The 27,323-nt window shown below is 47.2% G+C and overlaps 1 protein-coding gene across 4 annotated transcripts in view; it reads right to left on the bottom strand.

The window, feature by feature from the left end:
* BMAL1 (basic helix-loop-helix ARNT like 1) overlaps positions 1–23,889 on the bottom strand; it is a 104,224-nt gene extending 80,335 nt beyond the window's left edge. For all 4 annotated transcript variants that reach the window (XM_068554836.1, XM_068554840.1, XM_068554837.1 and 1 more), the window contains exon 1: positions 23,749–23,889. The gene's annotated coding sequence lies outside the window, so the exon portion shown is untranslated. The remainder of the gene's footprint in view (positions 1–23,748) is intronic.
* Positions 23,890–27,323: the final 3,434 nt, after the last annotated feature.

Here is a 27,323-nt window from a genome sequence, read left to right as displayed (position 1 = left end):
ATTAGGCTGCAGAAAAGCCACTGAGTTTGCCAAATTAGCGGTGCCAGCTCTCACCTGCCCTTCTCTGTCATGCTCTTGTCCTTCTACTGACAAGAGGACACAGACAATCATACCCAATGTCTGCACCTGCTTTACCATCTTCAAAATACAGAGCATCCTGGAGTGAGCAGCACCGCACAGTCAGGAGAGCCCAGGCTGCAGCCCTTCGTGTCTGCAGCCTGACCGCCCCCTCTCCCAGGCCCTCTCAGCTTTCGCTGGCTCAGACCTGCTCTCAGATCTCACCTCCTGGAACTCTCTGCAGTGCTGGGCCTTGTTGACAAACCCCCTTTTTGAAACTCCTTCTTCCTGTGGCCCCCCACAGCTCTCACCAAACTCCCCCATACCCACCACTGCGATCCCTCTCATCTCCGTCGCTGGCCCCTCTCCCACCTCTGCACCTCTAAACATTGGTACCCCAAGCCTCTACGATATGATGTCTACCCACCTTTCTGGTTCTAGTGCCTGTTCTTGCCCTATATTGGAGGCAGGACAGCTTGGTGGTTAGAAGCAGATATTCTGGAGCCAGACCAACTGGGTTTGATCTTAACTGTACAGCACTATGGTCTTGGACAGATAATAAATTGTTTTATGTCTATTTCTTCAACTGTAAAATGGAGACAATTATAAAAGACCTCACTTGGGTCACTGCAGGGATAAAATGAGCTAATATAGATAAAGGTCTTAGAACCATGCCTCGCACCTGATACACTCCATAATGTGCTAGCTATGACCACTATTACATGAGCCCACTGTTTCAGCCAAACCCCAAACATACACCATGTCCTTGCACCTCCACTTCCTCTACTCAGGCCTTTCACTTTTGCTGGGAATGTCTATCTCAGCCAGTCCTTAAGGTGCTGACAAAAGCAACCACTCTTTTAACACCCCAGTTGTCCAATGAGATGGAATACCTCCCTTCTCTAACAGGGTGGGGCTGACTTCTCCCAGGGCCCTCTTCTTAATCTCCCTTGAATAATCATTAATTTTAGGCGTGTCTTACATTCCCACTCCCAGTTCATGAACTCCTCAGAAACAGTGATGCATTGGGTTATTTCTTCCCAAATTTTTATCCCCTGTAACCTTATACACTGTAAAGACTCAGTCAACATTTGCTGGGTTAAGCTGAAATGCAAAGCCTAGAGCCTGGGTCTACATAACAATCTACAGAGACTAAAACAACAGATCAGCAGGACAGGGGAAGCCTCCCCCATCACCCCAAAGCCAACACAGATTTCAGGTTAAAAAGAATACAGGGGGGACTTCCCTGGTGGCGCAGTGGTTAAGAATCCGCCTGCCAATGCAGGGGACACGGGTTCGAGCCCTGGTCCGGGAAGATCCCACATGCCGCGGAGCAACTAAGCCCGTGCGCCACAACTACTGAGCCTGTGCTCTAGAGCCCACGAGCCACAACTACTGAGGCCCGCATGCCTAGAGCTCGTGCTCCACAACAAGAGAAGCCACCACAATGAGAAGACTGCGCACTGCAACAAAGAGTAGCCCCAGCTCGCCGCAACTAGAGAAAGCCCACGTGCAACAACGAAGACCCAACGCAGCCAAAAACAGACAAACAAAAAGAACACAGGGGACCAAGTCAGTCATATCTGTTTCTCAGTTTCATTCTAGCCATTTCCTAATGGCCAACAAAAAGCCAACCTTTTGGCAAGTTTGCAACCTGCTTCCACTTCTAAGAGTACTTCCCGACAGGCTCACTCTGTCTTAGGGAGATGTGTTTTCTTCCCTCAAAAATCCTATTTACTTTTTTTTTTTTTTTTCTTTTTCAAATTAATTAATTTATTTTTGGCTGCGTTGGGTCTCCGTTGCTGCGCACAGGCTTTTTCTAGTTGTGGCGAGCGAGGGCTGCTCTTCGTTGAGGTGCACGGGCTTCTCATTGTGGTAATCCTATTTACTTTTTCTTGTTTTAGGCTACTTCTTAAAAACATCCCTAAGAAGAGATCATTGTTTATTTTATTTTGTTATTGTTCTAAATAAAGTGCCAAAGATATAGGGACATGTAATTCCTCAATTTGAGCAGGTAGATTACTCCTTAAGAGAATGTACTGGGCTCACCTCCACACTTAAGAACAAACAAGCCATGTATTACTTGTAAATACACAGCCTTTCACTTACATCTAATTTCACATTACTGTTAGCCTGCTTCTTCATTCATGGAAAACATGACAAAGACCTTCCTAGCATTTAAAGTAAAATTTGAATATATCCTCATTCTTCTTGGAAAAAAAAATTCTGATTCTCTATCTAATCTTGGGCCATTGCCATTAGCTAGATAAATGCCAAACTAATGAAATGATTCTGTAATACACAAAGATGGCTTAATGCAGCATTAGCTGAAAGAGCAAAAATTAGAAGTAATCTAAATGCCCCATAACAAGCTCACCTCTTATTGAGGGCATTCCCGTGATAGTTATGCAGCCATCTTAAAGAAACATGCTGAAAACGAGGGAGCCAGGTGGAAAAAGGCTGAGGATATCATCTTAAGAAGAAAGGGGATGCAATGTGTAGGGATATGTGTTTGTGCCACTAAGGTTGCCCCAGCTGGGCAGATTAGGTCGCAGGTCTGAAGTAAGAAGCAAGGAAAATTAGGGGAAAGCTGAGAGAAAATCTCAGTAAATAGGGCCAGAGGGGCTGGTGGTAGGAAAATGAGAAGCCTGGGCATGGGGCAGGGACCCTGCTTAGGAGTACAGAACGGGAGATAGGAAAGGTGCCCCAAAGCCAAGGTCATTTCAAGAATTCCATCCCAAAGCAGGGAAGGGGAATGGAGAAGAGAACCCTTCCATTGCAGAATGAATCAATCCCTGGGTGAGAAAACAATTTTCAAACCCCTAAGATGCTTAAAGTCAAGCCTTGGCCTTTCCACAGTGTTGCCACCAGGCTCCCACCGGAGGGCTCAGCCCTTCCTAAGCCTCTGAGGCTAATCCTGCCCCAAGGCAGGAGGGATTTTAGGGGCTCTAGCCTAGAACACAGGGATTTAGCTTGTTTGCTGATAGCCTGGCAGATAAGGAAAGTGAGCCCCCCGTGAGAACAAGTATCTTAGCCAAGGCCACACAGAGAGTTAGGGGCTGAGCTGACACTTGAATCTGAGTCTGCCAGTCTCTGGGTTTAAAGCTCTTCCGTAGAGCAACCTGATACAAGACTGACAGACGAGTCAGACTGGCCCTGCACAAAGTGTCGGCACCCAGCTGCTGACAGAGATGCAGTGGCTTATGAACAGGTGAACCAACCAGAGCAGGGCAGGACGATCCCAGGGACCCCAGGACACCAACAGTTGCCCCCAAAGAGAAAAAGCCCCCTCTTGCACCCCAGTCCATGCCAAACCCCTGCCTCTAACCCCTCAGCCTCATGTACTTTGTGGGTTCAGATGAAGCTCACCGCCCCTGTGGGCGTCAATGTTGGTCCCTAAAGGCATGACCTCCGGCACTGCTGTGCCACCTGTGGGTTCCACAAGACAACTCCATCTCTGGACAGGAGAAAAAGACTCCAGAGCTCCTCCCCACATCTCCTGTCCCCTTTGATTCCTACCCATACCCCTAACAGAATCCCCACTCTAGACACCTCCTGCCAATACAAGAGGCCAAACTTCCGGTCTGGCATGTAAGGTTCTCCCTCAAGGGGCCCACACCACCTACCTAATCAGGCCTCTTAAGGCACCCACCCCCCTCCCCAGGTTGGCCAGGGGTGGCCCTCTCGTCCCTTATGCCACCTCCAGAAGCCATGCTCTCCTCCCCTACCCCAAAGTCCCTAAGCGCCAGCTCAAGCTTTCTCTCATTTTCCCAGGCCTCCTCCAAACACACTGGTGTTGCTCACATTGTCTCCACTGAATGACCCCAACCCTTTGTGGCCTAAGTAGCCAAAGGGCCAGGCTCTCAAATATGGAACAAGCAGGTCACCCAGACACTGCCATCCAAAGGACTATGCACAGGAGGCCCTCTTTTCCCCCAAATCTGCTCTAAATACACCATTACAGATTCCATCATTTAAGTGGTTGTCAAACTCTCCCTTGATCCCCCTTGGGATGGGGTGCAAACATTAGGCAGTGATGCTGGAGCCAGGACAGCTAGTAAGGGTCCTGATGGATTCGAGAGCATCCCACCCACCACAGCTGCCTGCAGTGAGCACTTCCTGGGCGCCTACTACATGCCAACCAGTGGGCACAGGGCACAAAGACACAAATCCAAATGCACCAGTCATTGCAGGAATTCAAACTCAAACAGAAAGGAGTGAGATAAGCCTCTCTAATGCAGCGTGACAAATGTCACCCAGAGAGAGAAGGCACAGAGGGAAGAACAGCAAGGAAGAGAGGCAGCCAGGATTCAATTCAACAGAGAAGGGGCTGGGGAAGGGCTCAGAGAAAGCCGAAGGAACGTGAGCTGGTCCCTGAGGGGTCATCAACAACAACAAGAAGCAGAAGAGCCGCCAGCATGTACTGGGTGCTGACTGTCTGCTGAGCACTGCACAGAGCGCTTCGCTTGCTCTACTGCAAACTCATCCACTCATTCATTACGGACCCCTCCTACCTGTCAGGCACTGTTTTAGGCACTCCAGATAGAGCAGTGAACAAAATAAACATGAGTTTCTGCCCTCAGAACTACTGAAAGAAGATAAGACAATAAATCAGATAAATAAGTAAAATGTATTATATGTTAGATGGCAATAAGCGCTAAGAGGAAAAATAAAGCAAGAAAGGGAGACAGGGAACGTGGGGGTGGGGCAGCGGGCTGGGTGGTACAACTTTAAACCGGGTGACATTAGAGAAAAGACCTGGAGAAGCTGCATGAACAAGCCATCCGGATATCTGGGGGAAGAGCATTCGAGGCAGAGGGGCAGCCAGTGGAAAGAGCTTGGACAGGAAGCACGCCTGGCGTGTCTGAAGCACAGCAAGGATTCCAGGGTGGCTGGAGTGAAGCGAGAGAGGGGCAGGCAGGGTCGGTGCAGACAGCCGCACAAGTTGTGCACTGCACAGCTCAGGAGGGCGCCACTCACACGCACCACAGTGCGCTATGCAGAACCCAGTCTGCTCAAATCCTCACCAGGCCCTGGGGTGGGAGATGAGGTCAGAGAAGTACTGGGAAGCCCTGTGGGAGAAGGGCTTTTCCTCTGAGTGAGACAAGAAGCCACTGCCAACAGGGTTCTGAACTGGAGGCATGACCTGAGCTGACCCCCTCTGCACAGGATCACTGGGCAGACAGCACAGAGTAAGGAGGCAAGGTTGGAAGCAGAAGACTGCTTCGGAGGCTATTGCAATAATCACACTCAACTATGTATCGTATTATCCTCACAGTCCCATGAGGATGGTTCAATGATCACTCTTTCATAGATGAAGAGATTAGGCTCAAGAGAGATTTGGTAACTTGCCCAAGGTACTCAGCTAGGCAGTGGCAGATCGGCCAGGATTGGGAAGCAGGGGATGAGAACATTCCAGGTGGAATGAATAGCATCAGTCATGGAACAGGGGATTGGCAGGGCTTGCACACTTGGGGAAAATGGCAAGGGCAGACAGCGAAGGCCTGTCTGTGCTCTGGCCACTCTCACACAGAAGCCTACTAGCAGTGTCCAAGCCAGCATTGCTCCCTGGACCAGAACCACCGCCTCCTAACCCATCTCCCTCTCCACGCTTGTCATCCCCACCTCAGTCCACAGGCAGCCAGAAGAGTCCTTAAAAAACATAGATCAGATATTATTTTCTAGCTCTCAACGCTCCAGTGGCTTCCCTTCACGCCAGGTGACCAGCAGACCCTCAACTGATGTTGAGTGAATGGATGACTCCCTCATCCCTGCAGCCTCATCCAGGCCATCCTGTCTCAAAACAGGGGGAAGGACCACCTCTTCCATCCCTCCTCAGCAGGTGTGACCAGTCAGACCAAGGCCAGGACACCATATTAACCAGTCAAAATACACGAGGAGAGAGGGCAGCATTCAGACAACCTTGGGGCAACTTTCGGATTAAACTTTTTAAAATAAAATTGCTTACTCCAGAGCAAACCGGACACACTTTACCACGTTGTGGCCAAGGAAAAGGAGGTCTGCAGATATGCCTGGGCTGGAAAGACTGTAACAGGTGCCTTGTCCCTCTGAGTCCCCAAAGCTCTGGACAGCACTCTCCGTGGGGATGACGTCTAAGAGCTGCATGAGCCGGACAGAGTCATAGGCACTAGGCAGCCAATGAAAGGCCTTCCTCACCGAGTCTGTGAATTTAAGGGGTGGAGCCAATGACTGTATTCTTTTCTGGAGGCTGAATACAGTGGACCAAAGTTATCTCAGAAACTAGGGAAAACTATGAAATTAAGGCTGAAACAAAACTTTACCAAATGTGAGACGGCAACTATTTGGAACAAAAGGATTTATTTCCCAAGGATCACTACCACTCCCATGGTTTAAACCCAGGCCCTCCGAGGGTCAACTCCTTCCAAAGCCTTTGTTATAAGTAGAAGAAGATACATAAACATACACACATACACTTGCACGTATGTAGATATATTTTTACAGGAATGGTAACAACACCAAAAGAATGAAAATAGTAACAAGCTCTCCCCCACCCACCCACCCAAGAAAACCGAATTTAGTAATAGAGAGCCTCCCAAGCAGGCCCTGGTAGGAGTGTTAAATGATCACTGATGAATGACTTGTTCTCTGGTTAAACGGCACAGTTTGTGGGTGGGAGAGGGGTGGGGGGAGCTCTGGAAGCCAAGTGAGTCCCCAGACCCCTTCAGGAGGCAGATAACTTCAAGTCTTCCTGTACTGCATCAAACCGGTACGAGGCAAGCTTCAAAGGCTTTGCTCTTTGAGCAGAAAGATGGGAGGAGAAGGGTCAGAAAAGCAGTCATAATATCTGTAGAGGAAGGGGGCTGAGTCTCCATGGGGGTGAGGGGCCTCTTTGTCCTGGTTTTCAGAAAGAGGAGACACGGAGAGCAGGATGAATGGCTGAGTCCTAGTCTGACAGAGAAGTATAATATAAAAGAAGACTCAGCAAGGAAGTTCAGGAAAATTACTTTTATTTGACCAACTCCAAGCTTTTCTGGGCAGTCAAAAGCCAAGCAGATAGGCGAAAAGATCCTGTGAGAGCTGGTCATCAAGAGTTTCAGAAAGGGCAACAGCTCAGTGAATTCTTCCAAATACATGCAAAGGTCAGACCCCGGCACAAGCGGAAGGACTGGGGGTGGCTGGGTGATGGGGAAGCAGGGTGAAGTTAATGAAAACGAGTTGCCTGAAGGAAACAGCCCAATGTCCCACTGGAGAGACAATGAGAAGCTGGTCCTCATTAAAAGCTGGAAATTAGGGAGAGAATATAAGCTCATCTTTAGACAGAGCTGTGGCATGCACAAATCTAGACCCCTACGTGCAAACTGGCTCACCACTGTTCAGAAAAGATAGACGTGCACCTTGGGCAGTCCAGAGATGGGCAGGTGGAGGGACCAAGAGAGCCGGCCCCTGGCTCATGCCTTCAGCTTTTGCTTTCTCCACTTGTAGATCCCGGCCTGGCCCAGGCTGACTGAATGGGAGACGCAGCTCAGAGGTCTCCTTGATCTCACCCCTCTGCGCCAGAAAGTACCGAGGACACAGAAGGAGCCAGGCCTTGGAAGCATTCCAACTCTGGTCCTCCTGCTCCACTGCAAACGGGCACGTGTAACCACCTCTGGGGCCATTCTTACAACCTGTAATTATCTTTATCATTTACTTCTCTGTGAACTGCTTCTCTCTCCCACCAGAATGAAAGCTCCATGGGAGCAGAGGCCAGGTCTGCCTTGCTCATCACTGTGCCCCCAGCCAGCATCGAGAACAGTGGCTGCCACATTGCAGGATCACGGCAGATGAATGCATGGCTCGGGGACTGCCTGGATTCAAACACCAAGCAGTCATCTCGAAGAGCTGTGCCTGAGCCTGCCTTGGCAGGAGTGGGCTAAGTGCTGGATGGATGGCCCAGTGCCTCCCCCCAAAGCTCTTAGCCAGCTCAGGGCCCCCACCCCTTCCCTGCAGTCCCGACCCCTCCTCCTCACCGCACCCCAGAAGCACTGCTCAGGCCACTCACCTGAGCCATGACAAGGAGTAAGGGGAAGCTGCTACAGGGAAAAGGACAACAATGTGCCCTCTTCGTTCTATAAAAATGTTGGTGGGAAGAAGCCACAACCAAATCTACGAAGTCATGAACAGATGGAGGGGACACTAGAAATGGAAGGGTCCTGAGAGAACAAAGGACAGGGTCACTCAATCCCAGGGTAATAGAGCCAGAGGTACCTGAGGGACACAGGAGTATAGGATAAAGGAAAAAAAGTCACACAGCAAATGGGAAACCTGCAAAATTCATTTCCTTAAGCGACTGGAAAAAAGGCTAGTCAAATTCCAGGAGGAGCATTACTCAGGACATCTTTCCTAACACATGATAAACATTTAGCTTTCTATGTTAATTTCCAAAAGGAAAACATCCTCTTTATAACAAGTTCCTAAATGCCTCAGTCAGAAAATAATTTGGATAGGTCTGAGTTAACATGACGGTTTAAAACCCAGGCCAGGTTGCCAAAAATAAAGATTCTTGATTTGGCTGGAGAGAACTAATTTGTGGGACTAATGTTTAACTGGCCTTTTATGATTATAAAAGTAATACATGCTCACTGTTGAAAAATAGGAAACCGCAGAGAAGAAGATGAGAATGAAAATCACCTCTACTTCCACAAGATGAGAACCACTGATAACACTGGCGCATTTCCCTCCTTCTATGAATGAAATTTTAACAGAGTTGAGTGCACACCGTGAATATAATTTCAGTTCCTGCCTTCTTCCAGTAAAGTTCACTTAAAAGCACTCCACTGGTTTCCAAGAAAGAAGTTCACCCTCAGTGAATAAACAAATTAAATAACAAAATGAATAAAAGAAACCCTTCATGAAGTTAAAAAAAAAAAGCAAAACTGATTATTCCACTGAACCCCCATTTCCTTAGCAAAAGAAAAAAAAATCACTACAGCTGAGACAAAAATGGCCCATAAGATAGAAAGATTAAACTCATCTTTGTATCCTCTTACCTATATCATATTTTCAAGAAATATTTTTTGAACAAGCCACACATTTTTCAAATCAACAGAAGAATTTTATAACTGTATCTTATTATTTCAAAGCAAAAAATCAAGTCTTAATGGTCTTGAGAACGTTTTATCTTCCAATCTGCAGGTGAACCAAACCATTTAAAGATGATCAGTTCACATTCATGGACCATGACATTCAAACAAAAGTCTTATCTCCAGTTTTGTTGTATTCTGTGACCTAAACTGTGGAGTAAGCAAATAGCCTTGCCAAGGACATATGTGTCATGTGCTACCCAGCTGGGAGCTGCCCTGACGGCTGCCTGCATCCTGGTGGGGTACGTGGTTTTACATGTAGGCCCAAGGCCTTGGCCAGTGGAGAGGAGAAGAACCTTTCCACCTAGCAGAGAAGACTATCCAGGATCAAGAGCTCCTTAGCACAAGGCATTTTTTTTCACCTCTCATAATAGTTCACACTTGATTCAACAAATGTGTCCACGTCAGGCATTGGGCTGGGTGCGCTGGACACAAAGGTGAACAACACTGAATAACACAGACGCTGTGCCCACTTCCACGGAGCTGCAGTTTGCAGAGCACTTCCCCATCCATTATCCTCACACTAAGCCTGGGAGACAGAAAGATCATCGCCATTGTTCCCATATTCTAGATGATAAGGCAAACATTCATTGGAGTATTTTACCCCAGGTTATGACACGGAAGAGCTAGACTCAAATCTAGGTTTTCTGACTTTTCATCCAGTGCCCAGTTTCTGAGCAATGAGTGGCCCTGACTTCTAGATGGCTGCACGTGTCCTGGTTTCTGGAAGCCTTCTTAGATTCTGACCCTGGACTCAGGCATCTTCCCAGATTTCCTGGCAAGAGTTTCAGATCCTATTTACTCCCTTCTACAGCGTAGCACACTGTTAGCCTCCCCCAGTGTTCAGTCTCCTTTCCACCCTGAAAAACAGATTTTGCTGGACTCATGGCCTCCCAACTGAAGATATTTCCCAGCTTCCTTTGCAGCTAAATGTAGCCATAGGACTAAGTTCTGGCCAATGGGATAAAAGAATGTGCTACTTCCAGGCCTTGCCCTTAAAATGACTGCAAGTATTACTCCCTGATCCTTTCCCCTGGGAGACAGTAAAAACTGAAGCTTCCACCTTCAACCACCAAGTGGAAGCCACGTGTTGAAGACAGAAGGCCTGGACCCTTATCTACTCTAAACTGGTACATGAGAAAGAAATCAGCTACCACCCAATTTCAGCCAATGTGTCTGTGGAGCTCCCTAATACAGGAATTTGCTCTGTGTCCCATCTAATACAAGAAGCTGGAGTGAGACCAGTTCTACATTCTCTTAGCGAAGCCCCTTGTCGCCGATTAAATACCTTAAAGGGGATGTTCAAAACTATATAAGAAAGTATTCCATTCAGGTTTATTTCACGGAAAACTTTTCAAAAATGAAATTAACAGGATCTCCAAGATGATTTATGTTCAGGTCACAGGAAAATTGAGAGGGCCCAGAAAAGCAAACCAGCCTCCTATAGTAACAGGAGGGGAGACAGCTCTAAGTGATACGACCACCAGTTCTCTCTCCTACAGCAGTTTACTCCATTCCTAGAAAAGGCACCAAGAGCTGAAATCATGTGAATCAAGGCTCATTTCTCCATGGAAACAATGTGATAATAAGAGCTTGTGTTCCCAACCAAGAACTCGATGGTCAACTTTTTAAAGAAATTACATAAACTCCATGTTTTATCATCTATTAAAGCCTTGGGACTTTTAAAGCTAGAAGGTCTGCTGGTCCAATAATATACCACAGAAGATCTTTGTGTGTTCTGTACCATCGAAAGTAGGTGCAAATCAATTAAACCTAACACAATAAACAATCACACGACCTTTCATTTATTCTGATTCAGTAACAGTGTAGTTTGTAGCACTTCACTTCAATAATTCCTGCTGACCTCTGAATATAGTAAATCAGAACACTTAAGAACATCTTCAACAGAGTAAGCAAAGAGGAACTTGGGAAGAAAGTAGAAGTTGTCAGAAAAGTGGTGTTTAAGCCTGACTCTGCCACTGACTAGCTTTGGGACCCTGGACAGTAGTTTAAATTCTCTAGGTATTTCTAGCCTGCAAAATGAGTCTTTATAACTCCTCTCCTCATAAGGCTGTGGTGAAGACGAGACAAGACAATACATATAAAAACTACTTTGTAAATCACACATGAAAGGTGGATGGCATTGTTATCATAACTGTGACCTCGGGAAAGGCTTTTGTGAGATTTTGACGAGCATCAACATGAAAATGGAGCAGACTACCAACTACACAGCCACTTTTTGAAAAACTGACCCAGAGCAATTCTTTCGTAGTCCTCTCTTTCCCCCTTTAAAATTCCCCCATAGGCACTAGCTGGCAAGAGTTAGTCAATCTGCTGCATTCATCCTTGGCATCCATTTGCTCACAAGCCACAGGGAAGCCGGCAAGAGCTGCTAGATGTCAGCCATGGCCGTGAAGGAGGGAGAGGCATGGCCACTATCAACCAAAAATGCCTTCCAAAGACCCACTGGGCTGTCAGAAACCTCAAAACCAGATTCAGAAAGCATTTTAGGGTCCCAGGAAAAGGGAGGAAGAAGAATGCATCAGGTAAGAGTGCAGGCTCTGGAGTGAGACTGTCCTGGGTTTGAATCATGGCTTTTCCACTCACTGTGTACCATCAAAGGCACTGGGTCTCAGTCTCCCTAACTAGAAAGTGGGACTGGGGCTTCCCTGGTGGCGCAGTGGTTAGAAATCCGCCTGCCAATGCAGGGGACACGGGTTCGTGCCCCGGTCCGGGAAGATCCCACATGCCGCAGAGCAGCTAGGCCCGTGAGCCACAACTACTGAGCCTGCGCGTCTGGAGCCTGTGCTCCGCAACGGGAGGGGCCGCGACAGTGAGAGGCCCGCGCACCGCGATGAAGAGTGGCCCCCGCTCGCCGCAACTGGAGAAAGCCCTTGCACAGAAACTAAGACCCAACACATCCACAAATAAATAAATAAATAAATTTATTAAAAAAAAAAAAAAGAAAGTGGGACTGACAGTGCCCACCCCACAGGGCTATTGTGAGTATTAAATGGGAAAAGTCGTGTGAGCACTTAGCATAGTTCTCGGCAGATGGTAAATACTCAAAGGTTAAGTACTGCTATAATTATTATTATGAATAATAAGTACATCATGCAATACTAACAATAATTAAGATTTGGCAAATCTCTAGTCCTTCATGTCAAGACTTTGCTACAAGCTTTATAACCAAGTATTACCTGGACAGCATGCTGGCTCACCCACTAATTCCCCAAACTAATCAAGGTTCTTCTGGACTTCTTCCTATTGCCCCAGGATAGGTGAAACGTCTAAGAATGCCCAACTGGCCAGCTGGCTAGATCCTGCCACTTGTTTTTCTGGTTCATAGCTGTCCATCACTATCCTGAGAGGTGTGCACAGAGAGAAGAGATTAACTAGGATGTCTGTGTCTAACTTTTCTATCTATGCCGAGGCTGGCCCCCCATCTCTCAGGGTGAAATATATCATCATCTTTAAAATACGGCCCTACACCAGCAAAGTGAGGCTAGTCAGCACCCATTTGGTGGACAGCGCCACATCCCTAAACACACCCTGGAGGCAGGGGAACTACTTCTGTGCCCTCCAGGCTCTCCCTGAAAGGCTAGTACACCTTCACTATTAACACCACAGCTGCTACTCCCTACAACCAGGGAGCAACTTTACCGCTTCCAAAACCCCTATTCTTTCCTTATCTCACTCCAGCATCAAAACCACACTGTAAGGGGCTGGACAAGAATTGTTATACGTGTTCCACAGATAAGGAATCAGCCACAGTTTGAGACATTAAGTTATTTGGCTTAAACTATCTGGTGCGTAAGTAGCAGAAACAGTCTAGAATGCAGGTTATCTGGTTCCCAATCAGGGAACCTTTCTGGAAAATGTGGGTATTTGTTTTTAAACATTTGACTTCCATAATGGTGCTTTGCTTCTCAAGAATTCATTAACCAAGGTGTCTCAGTCACAGTACAGTGCAGATTCAACATACTTAAAAGCCACTCACACAAGCAGATGTTCCCCACGCTCTAGAATTCTAAAGGGCAACTGAAAACAGCCATGCCGATTAACATAATTGACAATTAATTCCCAGTTCTGGCTCCGCTCCGGTGAATCTCCGTCTGGATTTGGCTAGAAGCCTCCTATCAGGTCCCTGCTGCAGTTAGTCCCTCTGCTCCAATCCAGCTGGGACATTCACACTGGACTAATGCTTTAGGGAGAATCATTTCACATCACTAAAATCATCACCATCATAAAACAACTTCAGTCGTTCTTTACCACTCTCTATCTCACTAGGTAAACTTTGACTTGCCACTTAACCTTGCTGAGTTTCTTCTTCTACAAAATTAAGCAGTGGACTAAATAGAGTCTTGTCCACTTCCAGCTCATGACTCTAAAGCCCCCAGCCAAGCCCAAATCCTGCATCTGGAGTACAGTGGGAGACAGAGGATTCCACTGGTCAAGAGTCTCCATGGCTTGGTTTTTACACCTGGATCCACTGCTTCTTAGCTATGTGACCTTAGGCAGGTTACTGGATCACTCCGTGCTTCAATTTCCTCATTTCTAAAATGATGCTAATAATTGTACCTACTTCATGGGGTTTTGTAGGCATTAAATCAGATAATATATGTGAAGTGCTAAGGACATCATAAGAACTCTCTATATATTAGCAATTATTATCATCTGAAATGAAGAACCCTCCATTCTAGGCAAGGCTGTGTCCCTGAATACAAGCTGGTCATTCCTACCTCTGTGCTTTTAATTATGATGTGTTCCCACCCACCTGCTCCCTGGAAATACCTGTGCTACCCTTTTCTGTGAATCAAAATTCTACACATCCTTAAAAGTCTGGATTAAATCTGATCACTTCCACGAAGCCTCCTCCCTCACATGGCAACTCACAAAGAACTCTCTAGTCTCTGAATTCCTGTAGCAATTATAGATAGTCTAGACCACTTTACTGGCATTATACGTGGCCTTGATTTATCTATCTGCAGATAAAACTGCAGGCTCCTTGGCCACAACAACCATTTCTGTTCTTCCTCTGGGTCTCCATGGTGCCTGGTATATTGCCCTTCAGATATTTGTTGACTGAATAAAGAAATGTATAGTACTACACCCAAAGAAATATGCAGTAGGTTTTCTTTTAGTTGATGTGGCTCAGCTATTGATTTGCTGTACTTTGGAGCCAATTAAAGATAACATAAAGATGAACATCAGCAGGGCAGGGACATCCATGGCCATCTAAGTCCTGATCATCAATAAAAGATACTGATATCTGGCCAACCTGAAGAATAAGAAAAACACAGATGGCAAAAGGAAACAGTATCCTAAAATCCAAAGTACATTGCAAGACCAAGCACATGAGCCTATATACTGTTAGACAGGGTGGGAAAGTTGAGGTTTTCCCAAGCTGAACTCACTCACTCAGCAACAATTTATTGAGTGACTACTCTGCGCAGACACTGTCTTAGTTGCTGGGGATACAGCAGAGAAAAAGACAGACAAAATTCCTGCCAGTATTCCAGGATCTAAGGAGGAACGCTGGGTATAATGCCACCCTCTAGCTCCCAAGTGAAATCCACAGAGCAACAACTTCTTGCACCAACTCCTCTTGTTATGCCTTCAAGTAAGGGAAAAAGAAAAAAATGAAACATACTATTCACAAGTAACCAAACAGAGGCAGAGCTCAAAGTGCACTGTCACTCCCAATGAGGCTTCCCTCATTCTAGAATCTACTGGGGAAGTTCTCCACATAGCACTCTGCACCCTAAGACAGCTGAACTCTAAGCCTCTAACACCCTAAGTCCCAGCTGAGCTCTGAGACTAGCATTGCTTATCAAACCTCTCAAATAGCAAATGTGGCTCTTGAGGCCAAAAACAACTCAGAGGTGGGAGAGGAGGAATGGAGGGGTGGTAGGTAAAGGATCGGGTAGTTTTCACCACTGCAAAACCTGAAGCTCTTCTCCTTTGGAGCAGGAACCTCTTCTAATCTAAAGCCTCAAAAAAAAAAAAAAAATTTCTTTTCCTCCAGCAGGATACTGAAAATAGCTTTGCATTTAACATTTAAAATTGTTTTTGATCCCACACTCCTTCAGCTCTGCTCTCTCCTGCAAACTCGTTCCATTCCCTAAGGGCACTTATAAGTATATTTCAAAAGCAACAAACCAGAGTCACCATTTTTATCCCTAAGAGTTAAAAAGAAAAAATGATTTACATAATTACATGGAAGATAAGTTGACGAAGAACACAGGAATCTTATCTGGACCAAAAGTTCTAGGACAAAATTTCTTTCAACTCGTCAAGAGAGATAGCAGATTAAAATCAAGGTTCATATTGAAGGCATAACGGTTGGGTACCATACATGGGAACTTCTTGAGTTCCTCATTGTTTGTGTGCCACCTACTTCTTCAAAAAGAAAGTGGAGGTAGCTACTGGAGGGCAGGTTTGAACAATGAAATACATGCATGTTTTCCCGTGACATTGAGAAAACAGGATTTTATAGCCAAGAAGGACCTGAGAAATCAAAGTTCAATGAGCGCAACTTACTCAAAGTTACTCAGCAAGTCAGTGGCTGGGCAAAGACTGGAGCCCGGGCCTCTCCCAGCTCCCAGCCCACAGTTTTCCCCAGTCTCCACACCACTGTCTCATTTATAACACATGAAATGAAATCTTAAAGGCACAAAGGCAAAAATCCCTTTTATAAACCTTTTTGTCAGACTAGAAAAATAGTAGGAGAAGTGACTTAGGTAAATGGGTCCCATTAACGCTAGTAGTAAATGACCTTTAATGCTATATAGATGGGGGTCTAGCTTCAGAAGGCTTAATTAATGCTGCTAACGCTTTAGTACTAAATAGTATGGTTTCAGCTAGAGTCAGCACTAAATGGCTTTTGTGGGCTTGCCTGGGAACCAAACCACCATTTAGTTCATTTTTTTCTATAGAAAAATGTATCCCAAGTTTCCATCAACTGCCTTACAAATGAACTTTTGAAACAAAATCTGTTTTTAAGATGGCTGTGCATATAAAACAGAATTCTGAAGTCTGAAGCTCTGCACTAGACATAATTAAAACAGTAATAGTGATACATGCTAAGAGTATATTTATGAGAAAACCCTTCAAACCCTTAATTTGTTTATGTGCAATATAATGTTTTATTAAAAGCCTTCTGAGCAGGATACGGTAAACTGCTATTTATACAATGTATAACCAAGGGCAAATGCTCCAATTTTGAGTGCAAGGATTTACAGGGCTGTTAGCACTGGGCTAAGGGTTACAGGGAGGATAAAACATCTATACTCAAGGAACTAAAAATCCAGTTACACTGGCCTTTATTTTACTTCAAAAACAATCAAACTACTTCCAATCTCAGGACCTTTGCACTGGTTGTTCCCTCTTCCTAAGATACTTTCCCCACATCTTCCTGCAGCTGAGCTCAAATGTCACCTCTTCACCCAAGGACCCAGCTAAAGTAACCTCCTTCATCATCACTACTGTTTTACTCTATGTGGTTGCTTACCTAGCATCTATCACTACCAGGAGTTAACATGCTTAACTGTTTACGGTCTGTCTCCTTCCCCTGGGACTCTGTTTTGTTCACTGCTATACCTTCAGTGCCTGGAACACTGCTATGCACACGGCAGGCATCCAACAAACTTCACTGAATGAGTAAACGAGTAGAATTGGAGGGTGGGAAGTGAGGACAAGATAATTATTCATGAGACAATTAAAAAATGAGAGAACTGGCCATCCTAATTGGAATCGATATGATCAATATGCTAATTATGAAGTACCAATGCTTCTGAATGAATGGCTGGCAATCAAAAGTAAAAAAAGCAAGAGAGAGAGAGCGCAAAGGGGACAAATGCCATCAGAGGAGGTTTCACAAAGCAGGGAGATTCAAGGCAGGCTGGGGCAAAGAAGAGAGGCCTCTCAGGTCAAGGGAGAGAGCTGAGGGAAGACAGACAGCAGGAGAGAGTAGGGCATGGGGTGGCCTGGGCAGGGACAAGCAGAACTGAACCCCAGGCACTGGGCTTGGTCTGCAAATGGAGGTAGAGGCAGGGAGCAGGGCTGGTGAGCAGGGGGAACAGGGTCAGACCCTGGAGAGCCTGGAAGACCGGACACAGGAGTGGCAACCACAGGCCACTGGCAGCAGGGCTGTTCTTGGAAGGCAAAGTTGGCCACATCATGTGGGAGGAACTGAAGGAAGTAGAAGGTAGAGCAGAAAACTGGTTAAAATATGACCTTGATGGTCTAAGCATGAGGCGGGCAAAAAGAGCCTCTTCCCTCTGCTTAGACATGAGAGAGATATAAGTGAGCAGGAGGCATCCCCCCCTTCCCCCCCCCCCAAAAAAGACAACTTCCAGAGTATTTCACAGTAGCATTCCATGGCAGATTCGGGTCAACTTCCCCAACATTCTATACTTGGAGCATTCAAGAAGGTGAACAGAGATTCAAAACAATAACTCTGAGGGCAGGGCATGTCTTTCCATGCCTTTCAAATCTGAGATCAATTACCTTCAGTATAGCCTGTGTTTATTATCTTTTTATTCTTTGAAAAAAAAAAGTAGTATCTAATTTCACCGTGCAGTATACATTTGAACATTATATAACACATTTTTATGTAACAGGTTCTTGACATAAAACAATGTTTCCCTTACTATCTAAATGTATTTGGGGAACAACTGGCATTAAAAAATATATTTATATATACGTACACATTAAGGCTGTGGACATCTGTCTTTGGGGTAAGAAGCTGGAGAGAGGAGGAAGAAGGTGAGAGACTTTACAAAAGGTCTCCTCCCCGTGACGCTCTCCGCAGATGGCCCGGCGGGGGCAGTGGGTGAGGAGTTCTGTTAGGAGGTTCACCTCACACAAGCTGCCTGGGGAGGGGTTGGCTGAGCCACATGAGGCTTACGTCAGAGCAACGCCGCAGAAAGGCAGGAGGAAGCAAGAGATACAGAAATGTACAACAGGATGTGAGAAGCACGCTCACAAGCCCCTGGAACTCACACTTGGGTAACACCCAGACGTGCACCCCTTGTGTCCCACCGCAGAGGACTTCAGTCCTGCTTAAAAGGAGGTATACACCATGTCTGTCAGCAATAAGACTGGTCACCAATCACCTCGGGCCTGCCTGGCTCCTGGCCTGGTGCCGGGTGCTTCAGACACGGGATCAAATCCAGTGGTTCCTCCCAGCAGGCATCTACCGCAGTGGTTAGACAGCCGACTCTGGAAGTGTCCGTCCCTCCCCGCTCCCCCTGCACCAATCTGGCTCCACCCCATACCAGCTGGGCAGTTCATAAAACCACCTCACTTGTAAAATAAGGATAATCGTGGTACCTACCTCATAGGGTTGTTATGAGGATTAAACAAGTTAATAAACATAAGGTGACTAACATATCTGCTGGCACTTAGAGAATGTTCAATAAATGTTAGTTGCTGTTACCATCATTATTATTATTTCTATTTTGCAAATGAGGTAAATCAGACTCAAAGAAGCTAACTAATTTGCCCAGGTCACACATTTCAAACAGTAGTTGAAGGCATAAGTACTTGTAAATGTTTTACTCAGCATATGTACGAAATCTAATGGGTAGAGTATTAACCAGAATATTAAATTAGACAAACCATCCATCCCCTTCTTTAACCAGGCTGGATAAACATGAGTTTATCCTATTTAAAAGGACAGCATGTACTAACGTAAAAATAATTTCCCATCATGTGCCAGCACTCAACGTTCTCCTGAAGCAAAGATGACTAAAGCTTACCCAATCTCATCTCCCCGACTTTAGGTCCCCAACTCAATCCCTCCTTCCATGCAGACCTAACTACTCATGGCCACGTCCACTCGTGCCCCTGTTGCATCCCTCATCTCATGCTCCCACCTCTCCACAGGTATATCCCCTTCCCTCCATGTGCTTAGTCCCTGAGTGCCTATCCCACCCCATCTCCTCCTCCTCAAGATCATTAATTGGGATTGGACAAGCATATCCTGAAGGCTCCCTATGCCTGTGATTTGGGGAAACCAAGATGAACTCCCCCCAAAGTGCTTGGCCTGGAACCAGCAGGTAAGATATTCCCAGAGACAGCCCAACACGATATGGGATGCAGCAGTACCTAAAATAATTAGAGCTAGATCAAGGGCTGGGGACACTGCTGCCCAGTGTGGGGAGGAAGAAAAACAAAATGAAGAAATAGCTCCAGGAGGACCAAGCATTTGAGCTGGGTCTTGAAGAAGAGTAGGATTTGGATGAGAGAAGGTTGAGGCATAGAATGGGCCAAGGGCTGGTCCAGGGAGCGGACAGCTCTTCAGCTTGACTGGACAGTCCTGTGCACACAGCCAGGCGGGCTGCGTATGGAGAGGCAAGAAGGGGCAGCAAGACTGATAGCTAACATCCATGAATGTTTACTATGTTCCATGAAGAGCTTCATGTAGTTTTAATTCTTTAACTCATTGAATCCACACTGCAACACTCTGAGGTAAGGACTAAAGTGATTCCAGTCTTACTGATGAGAGCACCAAGACAGAGAGAGCAAAGCAACTTGACCACAAGTCATAAACCTAGTAAGGAACAGTTAGGATATAAAATCTGGCTCCAAAGTCTGTGCTTTTAACCCCCCAACCAAAGTCCCTCTCAGGACAGCCTGATGGTGAAGGGGTACAGCTGTCACGAGGATGAAATGAGACCATGCTTGCAAGCAATTTGCAACCTGTAACTCCAAGGCCACGGATGCTGGCAATAGGCTGCTGTGAATGTCTACAATGGACCTGCTAGCAGCTGAAGCAGGAGAGACACATCAGGACCGGAAAGGGGACCTGAGCCAACTGGGATAGTGTGAAGCGCAGAGGCCCAAAAAGACACCTACTTTTAGGGTGTGCAGGAAGAAAACCAAGAAAGCAATGTGACCTAAAGGCTGAGGGAGGAGGGGATTTCAAAAAGGAGGGAAAGACAGGTGGGTATAAGCTGCAAAAGGGCCAAGAACAACAATTTAGGACTAAGAATGAGGCCCTGGAATTCAAGACTTAAAGTTATTGGAGATATTTGAGATGAAGTATGAAGAAGGATAGTAGAGAGAGGGCAGGAGCTAAGAATGGAGCAGGTGAGAAAGTGGAGGGGGTGACCGTTCACAGCCCTGGGAGAGGCTGCCAGGCAGGGAGGGGAGAGAGAGACATGGGGACCCAGGGGCACCAAGTGCAGACACATGAAAGCTGCCCACTGCACAGCGGCCCAGAGCAGGCCTGTTTCCTCCCCTTCCATCTTTCCCTCCTCAATCAAGACAAGGGCTTTTCTAGGGTTGGTAAGGAGGCTGAGGGCAAACAGCACGAAGGATATTCCAGTGACAGGACCGACAGGACCCTGGCAGCACTGAGAGGGAGTGTCAGCAGACAGTGAGGGCGGGCTTCCTGTGTGCCAGGCATTTTACCCACATCACCTCCCCTGATCCTCACAGGGACTCTAGGAGGCAGGCTCCTTCATTACACCACAGAGGAGGAGCCTGCAGTCAGAGGAGTCTAGCACTCGTCCAAGGACACGCCACCCAACCCAAGTCCCACGTCCTGCTACCAGAGACCAGGCTCCTGCCCAAACTGAGGGTCTAAGAAGAGGGAACAGGGGAGAAATTCACTCGCTTTTTCCAAACTGGGAGGAAAAGAGGAGAGATGGGGGAAAGGGACAAGACATTCTGAGCCAGAAGGAAGAGATGCTGAGGGAGCTTAAGTCAGAGCAGGTCTTGTTTAGAGAGAGAGGGAGGAGAAAAGCCAGGGAGGGTGTCTGGGGTAAGTCTGGGTATTATGATGAAGTGGCAATGAGAGAAAAGACTGTGGAGAAGGGTGACATACCTGTATTTCCAGGCTCCTAACTAAACCTCAAGGGCTAAAAAGGAAGTAAAAAATTACTTCCCTGCAACTGTTACCACGATGTTAACGAAAATCACTACCTATGACTGTAACATCATATGGGGCAGAAACTGTTTCTTTAATATTTGACTTTCTCCAACCACCATGAGTTGATGGACTCATAAATAGAAGAAAGCCCATAGAAGGAAGGCAACCCTTATACCAAAGAGAGATATAGAGTATTTCGTTTTTACATATGCTTATGCATTTTGTTAACAAGTCTTTCTACAGTGCCTGTCCATTGTTTAGTATATAAATTGCGTAGAGATTGTTAGTATGGAGCGATAAATCTGAAAGTAGGGCCACTTCCTTTTCCTCTCTGTGGTAGGCAAACCTCTTCTGCAAATAGCAGACAAATTCCTGAGTACTCATCATTTTATAAATCATTTGAAATGGATTCTTTAAAACACCATCTGTTGATCTGTTTAAGTTTCCCAAGAAAATAGGACTTCAGCTCAGATATTCTGGAGGCTCCAGCAGGTAAATACCAACCTGAATTCAGCTGTATTAAATATTTAGAGATGCACAGAACTTTAGAGCAGAAGGAACCTCTGAGATCACCTAGTTCAACTGCCTTACTTTCCATCTGAGGCAAGTAGAACTCAGAAAGGTTCAGGGACTTGCCCCAAGTAGCACAGCCATGAAAGCCCAAGTCTGGGCTAGAACCAGGAGATTCTCTCAGGCTAGTGCTCTTCTACCACACCTGCTCCTTTCTCTCTCCCTCTTTCTAAACTCTAGGGGTTGGAATAAGGTATAAATTTAACTATAGTTTTAACTTACTATTATTATTCACTGGCTACATCCACAATCAAAACGAAAAATGCCAGCTTTAGATGATACAGGCAATTTCAAATCCTGCCCAGGAAATTTTAAAGCCTTCTAAATATGTTCAACAAAGTGTTTTAAAGACTTATTAGTAAAGTGAACTCAGTAACAAAGCATGGAGTGAAAGATTCAATTTTGTGTTTAAAAAAAACATTTTCGAGTTTCATTGATATGGAAATCAAATTTAACAGCAGTGATTTTTTTTTTTCTTTCTTTTTTAAATCTTGCAAGCACGGGGAGCATGAGATTATTCAAAACTGCTCAGGAGCAGCAATGATTATTTTAAGCTCATGATTCAACCAGTACATTAATTAAAAACTCCACCAACCCAAATTGACAGATCCTGATATCAATGAGACAAGAAGAATTAAAATAATAGTTGTCATATAAAAATAGATTAAAGGAAGGAACAGCAGCAGATGTCAGAAGGACAAATGACAAGCAAGCATTGTGCGAAACTAAATGCAGCTAATGGGCAGCTTTTATGGATTTTTTAAAAAACGAAGATCCTGGAAATACACGTACAGTCAAGAAATGCTTCTTCAAATCTAATTTCTGGAAGCTGAGTAATAAAACTTGGCTAATAATTCCTTGCCGAGGACTAGCTATGTAAGCAGGGAGAGGAGACAGCAAGCGCAAAAGTGCCAAAGCAACACTAGGTGACTCGGAAGGGGCCGAGGCAGGGGAAGGAAAAGAGGATGGAAAAGGTGAGGTGAGGGGGGACAGCCTGGTATCCCACCGGCCCGCACAAACTTGACAACAGTCGCCCATGTCCAGTGCAGCCTTTCCTTCCCCCGCGCCTGCCCTCGGTTCCGCAGCCGATTCCCACGACCCCTCGGAGTGACTGACTCGAGCCCCACAAGGTCGGCATTAATTTCTATTCTTCCACTTATTCCTCTGAGCAAACAAGAGCTCTCTTGGCTGTCAACGTCCGGCAATCGTGAGCGGGAAGCTTTTTCTTTGACATCTGTCAAACCCGGTGCTAAACCCAGACTCGCTGCGGTCTCCAGGACTCCAGGGCGGGCGGCGGGCCCGCACCTGGGCGCCGGGCGACATCCCCGTGCCGTGGAGCACCTGCTCGCAAACCGAAGGGGGATCCTCCCCGGGCTGCCCAGGACCCAGATGGCGCAGGCCGGACGAAAGTTCGCAGGCTGGGGTCGGCCGCATCTCCGGCGGGGAATACCCGGGTGCAGCGGCAGCACCCGCGACAGGGCCGAAGGGGCAAGGGGGGGCTCGGACTCCCCAAGCCCGGCGGAGACGCCCTCCCCGCCCCCACCCAGCCCCGCAGGCTCCCGAAAGGGAAGTGGAGGAGGCGGAGGAAGGGCAGAAGCAGCATCTCTCGCCCAACGCCCTTGGGGTGCAGCCGTCAAGGGTGGTCGCCTCGGGGGTCCCCGAACCTTCCGGGGATACATCCTAGGACTCGCCCTCAGCCGGGTCACTGCTCCCAAAGGGTGGAGCTGTCCCTTTAAGAGGCAGCTGGCTGCTCCTACCTCCTCTCCCCCCCACCCCCCGGGTCAGGTAGCGATGCCGGCTGAGGGGAGGTGGGTATTCCCGCGGACTCCTTCCCAGTTCCTTTAAGGGCGCCTGCGGCACCTCTGCCCGCTCTACCCCGCAGCGCCAACCCCCGCGAGTGAGGATGGGGGCGGACGGGCGCGGCGCCTTTAAGGAGCGCAGCCTCCCCGCGGCCCGGGTGGGGGCAGGGAGCGGGCACGGGCCCTTTAAGGCCGGCAGCGGGCACGTCGGTCAGGGCTCCCCGGCGGCCGGGCTGCGCCCCGGGCGGCGGCTGAGGCGCCGCGACTGCCAGGGTGCTAACGGCCCCGACGGGGTGCCCGCGGCCGCGCCGCTGGCCGCGGCCAGCCCGACACTCACCGTGGCTCGCCGGGAGCGCCCGCGCCCGCGCCCCCACTCGGATCCCGCGGCGGCGGCGGCGGTGAGTCCGGCGCGGGTAAACAGGCACCTCCGTCCCTGACCTACTTTCTGCCTTCCCTAAATGTCGCACCACTAACCTACTTTCCGACCAATCCGCTCCCCGCCGGCCCAGGCCCGGCCCCCCGCCCACCAATCGCTGTGCCCAACCCCCCTTCCCCGCCCACCAATGGAGGAGTCGCGGAGCCCGGATACCTGCCTCTTCCCGCCAGCCAATCCTAGCGCCCGAAGGGAGCCGGTCTGGGCGGCCGCCCCCGGCCAATCCGCGCACGGCTCAGCGGCCTACTGGCCAGTTGTGTGGCAGCTAGAGGCCGCTGACCAATGGCGAGGCGGCGGGGGCCGGTTTACCTGCTACTTTCCCGCCACCAATCGCTTGGCGCACAGAAGCGCACGCCCCAAGGAAAGGACCAATCCGCGCGCTTTCCCTGGATTTCCTCGCCCCTGTCTTCTCTTTCCCCTCAGGTCTCCCGCTAGCCTTGGCCACTGCAGTCGCCTGGCATGTCCCTCTTCTCTAGGTCCCTGACTTGCTTCTGGCTCAGGGCTCTCACTCCTCCTCGCCCTTTTTCACTTGGGACATCCTGACGAAAGCAACATTCCCTCACTCCCCTTCCTCCAACTCCATCTAGGAGACCAATTTTAGGAACACAGAGTGCCAGACCCTTCCCAAAACATCTTGGTTTGCCAAAGTCCAAACGAGAGAAAAAATACTTAGTATTTCCAGAAGGCTTTTCCATCCAAGTGTTCTTACGTTCTTTTCATTCGTCCTGACCTCCAAGCATCCCACTGGAGCTGTCATTCTTGTTCAAAAGCGGAAACTCAAGCCTGGAGCGATTCCATTCAGTGACCGCACCTACTGTGTGGCAGACAACTTCCCGGTGGCTCTAGTCTTTACTGTAGAAAAGCTGTCCAGGGAGTGAGACGGAAGGAAACAAATAGTTACAGAAAATAGACATTTCATAACAAGATACAACTTTAGTACTGGAGGACGGAGAATCTGTCTTCTTTTTGCATCTCAAGCATTTAACAGAGGACCTTTAGCTCAAAGAACTCCCAACCCTTTTAGATGTTAAACTCCTTGAATACAGGGACCTTGTCCTTTTTGTTATACTCGCCCCTCCCCTTTAGGACCTAAGGAGGGGGGGAAGGAATGGAAGGGTGGGGAGGGTGCATGTTTGTTTGTTGACTGGATATGTGAACAAACAGATCTAAATCACTCAATCCTGTGACCCAGACTAGCCCCTATGACTCTAGAATTCCAGCCTTGTTCCTTGAACACAGATGCTGCATTTTAAACATTGTAAAATTGTAGCCCATCCCCAGCTCACTGCCAGGCACAGTGAGTTGCCCAGTATGTGCTTGGGGCCTGAATGTTGACCGTTTTCAAGGTTAACCAACTTCATTGGTAGCTTACTACTTTTCCTAGGTTTACATGCAGGTAGAATCTGACTGCTGTTTACTCTTTCTCTGCCCTGATTTCATGAGGAGACCACGCTATGTAAGTGGGATTTTAACAATGTACTTGACAAGGTGTTGTGGACAAGATGAAGAAATATAAGCCTGGATTCTAATATAACTAATTGGACGAATAACTTGTTAAGTAACCATTACCTAAAGATGCTGATTAATGAATCCTTGCTGACCTGAAGGAAGGGTGGAGGTAATAGATATTTGTGCAGCATCTACTGCATGCTATGTGCTTTCCCTGCATCTTCCCCCTTAATCCACACAATCCCATTTTACAGATGAGGAAACTGAAATTCAAAGTTTAACCAGCTGACTCAAAGCCACAAGTCAAACCAGATTCCTTCAACTTCAAAACCTTCAGACCACACCAGTTACCATCAGGATGGCAGAAGGCTCTCTCCATGGCCCAGACTTCGGGACTTTTATTACAGTGCTCTGAATGAAAACCCAGAGGATCTGCACCGAATTTCCAGATAACACAAGGCCAGGAGGGAAAGAGATACCATTACGTAACATAAGCCAAATGCAATGTTGGAGCAATGGGCTGACTCTAACAGGGATAAATGTGGGGAGTCCCGCCCTGGACAATCAACTGCTGAAAGGCAGCTGGGGGCAGAGGTATCTTAGCAGATGCATGTAAGAGTAAGACTAAAGGGTCCTAGATGACTCACTCTGAGTCCTCAGTGAAGTGTGGCTGCCAAAATAATGCTGATTTAGGCTGCATCGATAGAAGTCTAACATGTAAAGCATGGTGGGGTTACAATGCTGCCCAGTGTTTGTCATTATGCACGTGGAGTACTGTCTCCAATCAAGGCTTGGCAAAGAAAAACTATGCACAGAAAAGGGAGCAGGATGTAACAAGGCTGGGAACTATGTCTTACTAGGAAATATTAAAGGAAGCAGAGGGTTTCGCCCCAGGGGTACAAGGTAACTGTCTTCATAAATTTGAAGAGCTGTCAAATGGAAGAGAAATTAGACTTATTTTTCAGGGCCCCACAGGGTGGAAGGGGGACCTGTGGGTAGAAATTCTAGAATAACTCAATATGAAGAATTTTCTAAAAACTAGAGCTTCTTCTGCCTTGATAAGTTGAGTTTCTTGTCACACAAATTGTCCAAATAAGAACTGGATGACCACATGGTGGGAATGGGGTTGGAATAGTTATCTTTCAGGACTCTTCCCCCCTGAGATGATGTGGTTCTACTTTCATACCTTGGTTTTCTCTTTTAAAGTTTATCACTCTGCCGTTTCCTACCCTCAGTGGCCAAGCTACTGTTTGTCCTCACGTGCACCTGCTCTTCCATATGTAATTATGTTTTCCCTTGTGTTTCTCTTTGTTGATCCCAAACACCTCCATCTTTCTCAGGTACCTGCTTCCCTTTTATTTGTACCTTCTAGAATACCAAATTTCCAATTCTCTGGCCACCAATAAGGTTGAAGTATTGTCCTCTGTCTAAAATTCACTGGGCATGAATAGAATCCCTTGGATAAAAGGAAGGGAAAAGAGAACCTTTTTTTTTTTTTAGTTTTATTTATCCTTGGCTGCGTTGGGTCTTCGTTGCTGCGCACGGGCTTTCTCTAGTTGCGGCGAGCAGGGGCTACTCTTCATTACGGTGCGCGGGCTTCTCATTGCAATGGCTTCTCTTTTTGTGGAGCACGGGCTCTAGACGCGTGGGCTTCAGTAGTTGTGGCACACGGGCTCAGTAGCTGTGTCCTGCGGGCTCTAAAGCGCAGGCTCAGTAGTGGCGCATGGGCTTAGTTGCTCCGCGGCATGTGGGATCTTCCTGGACCAGGGATCGAACCCGCGTCCCCTTCATTGGCAGGTGGATTCTTCACCACTGTGCCACCAGGGAAGTCCCGAAAAGAGAACCTTTATTGAGTACCTACTGTGTGCCAGGTGATTTAAATGCATTATTTAATGTAATCCTCACATCACATTAACCCCAGCAATTGATACGCTAGCTCTCTACACTTGCTAAGTGGACGACTTTTATCAAGTAACTTAACCTCTTTTGTATCACAGTTTCCTCATCTGTAATATAGGGACAATCTAGTA

This window comes from Eschrichtius robustus, chromosome 11, assembly GCF_028021215.1.
Source record: "Eschrichtius robustus isolate mEscRob2 chromosome 11, mEscRob2.pri, whole genome shotgun sequence".
NCBI lineage: Eukaryota > Metazoa > Chordata > Mammalia > Artiodactyla > Eschrichtiidae > Eschrichtius > Eschrichtius robustus.
The sequence above is the reverse complement of the archived record's forward strand: the minus strand, read 5'-3'. Positions and strand labels throughout refer to the sequence as shown.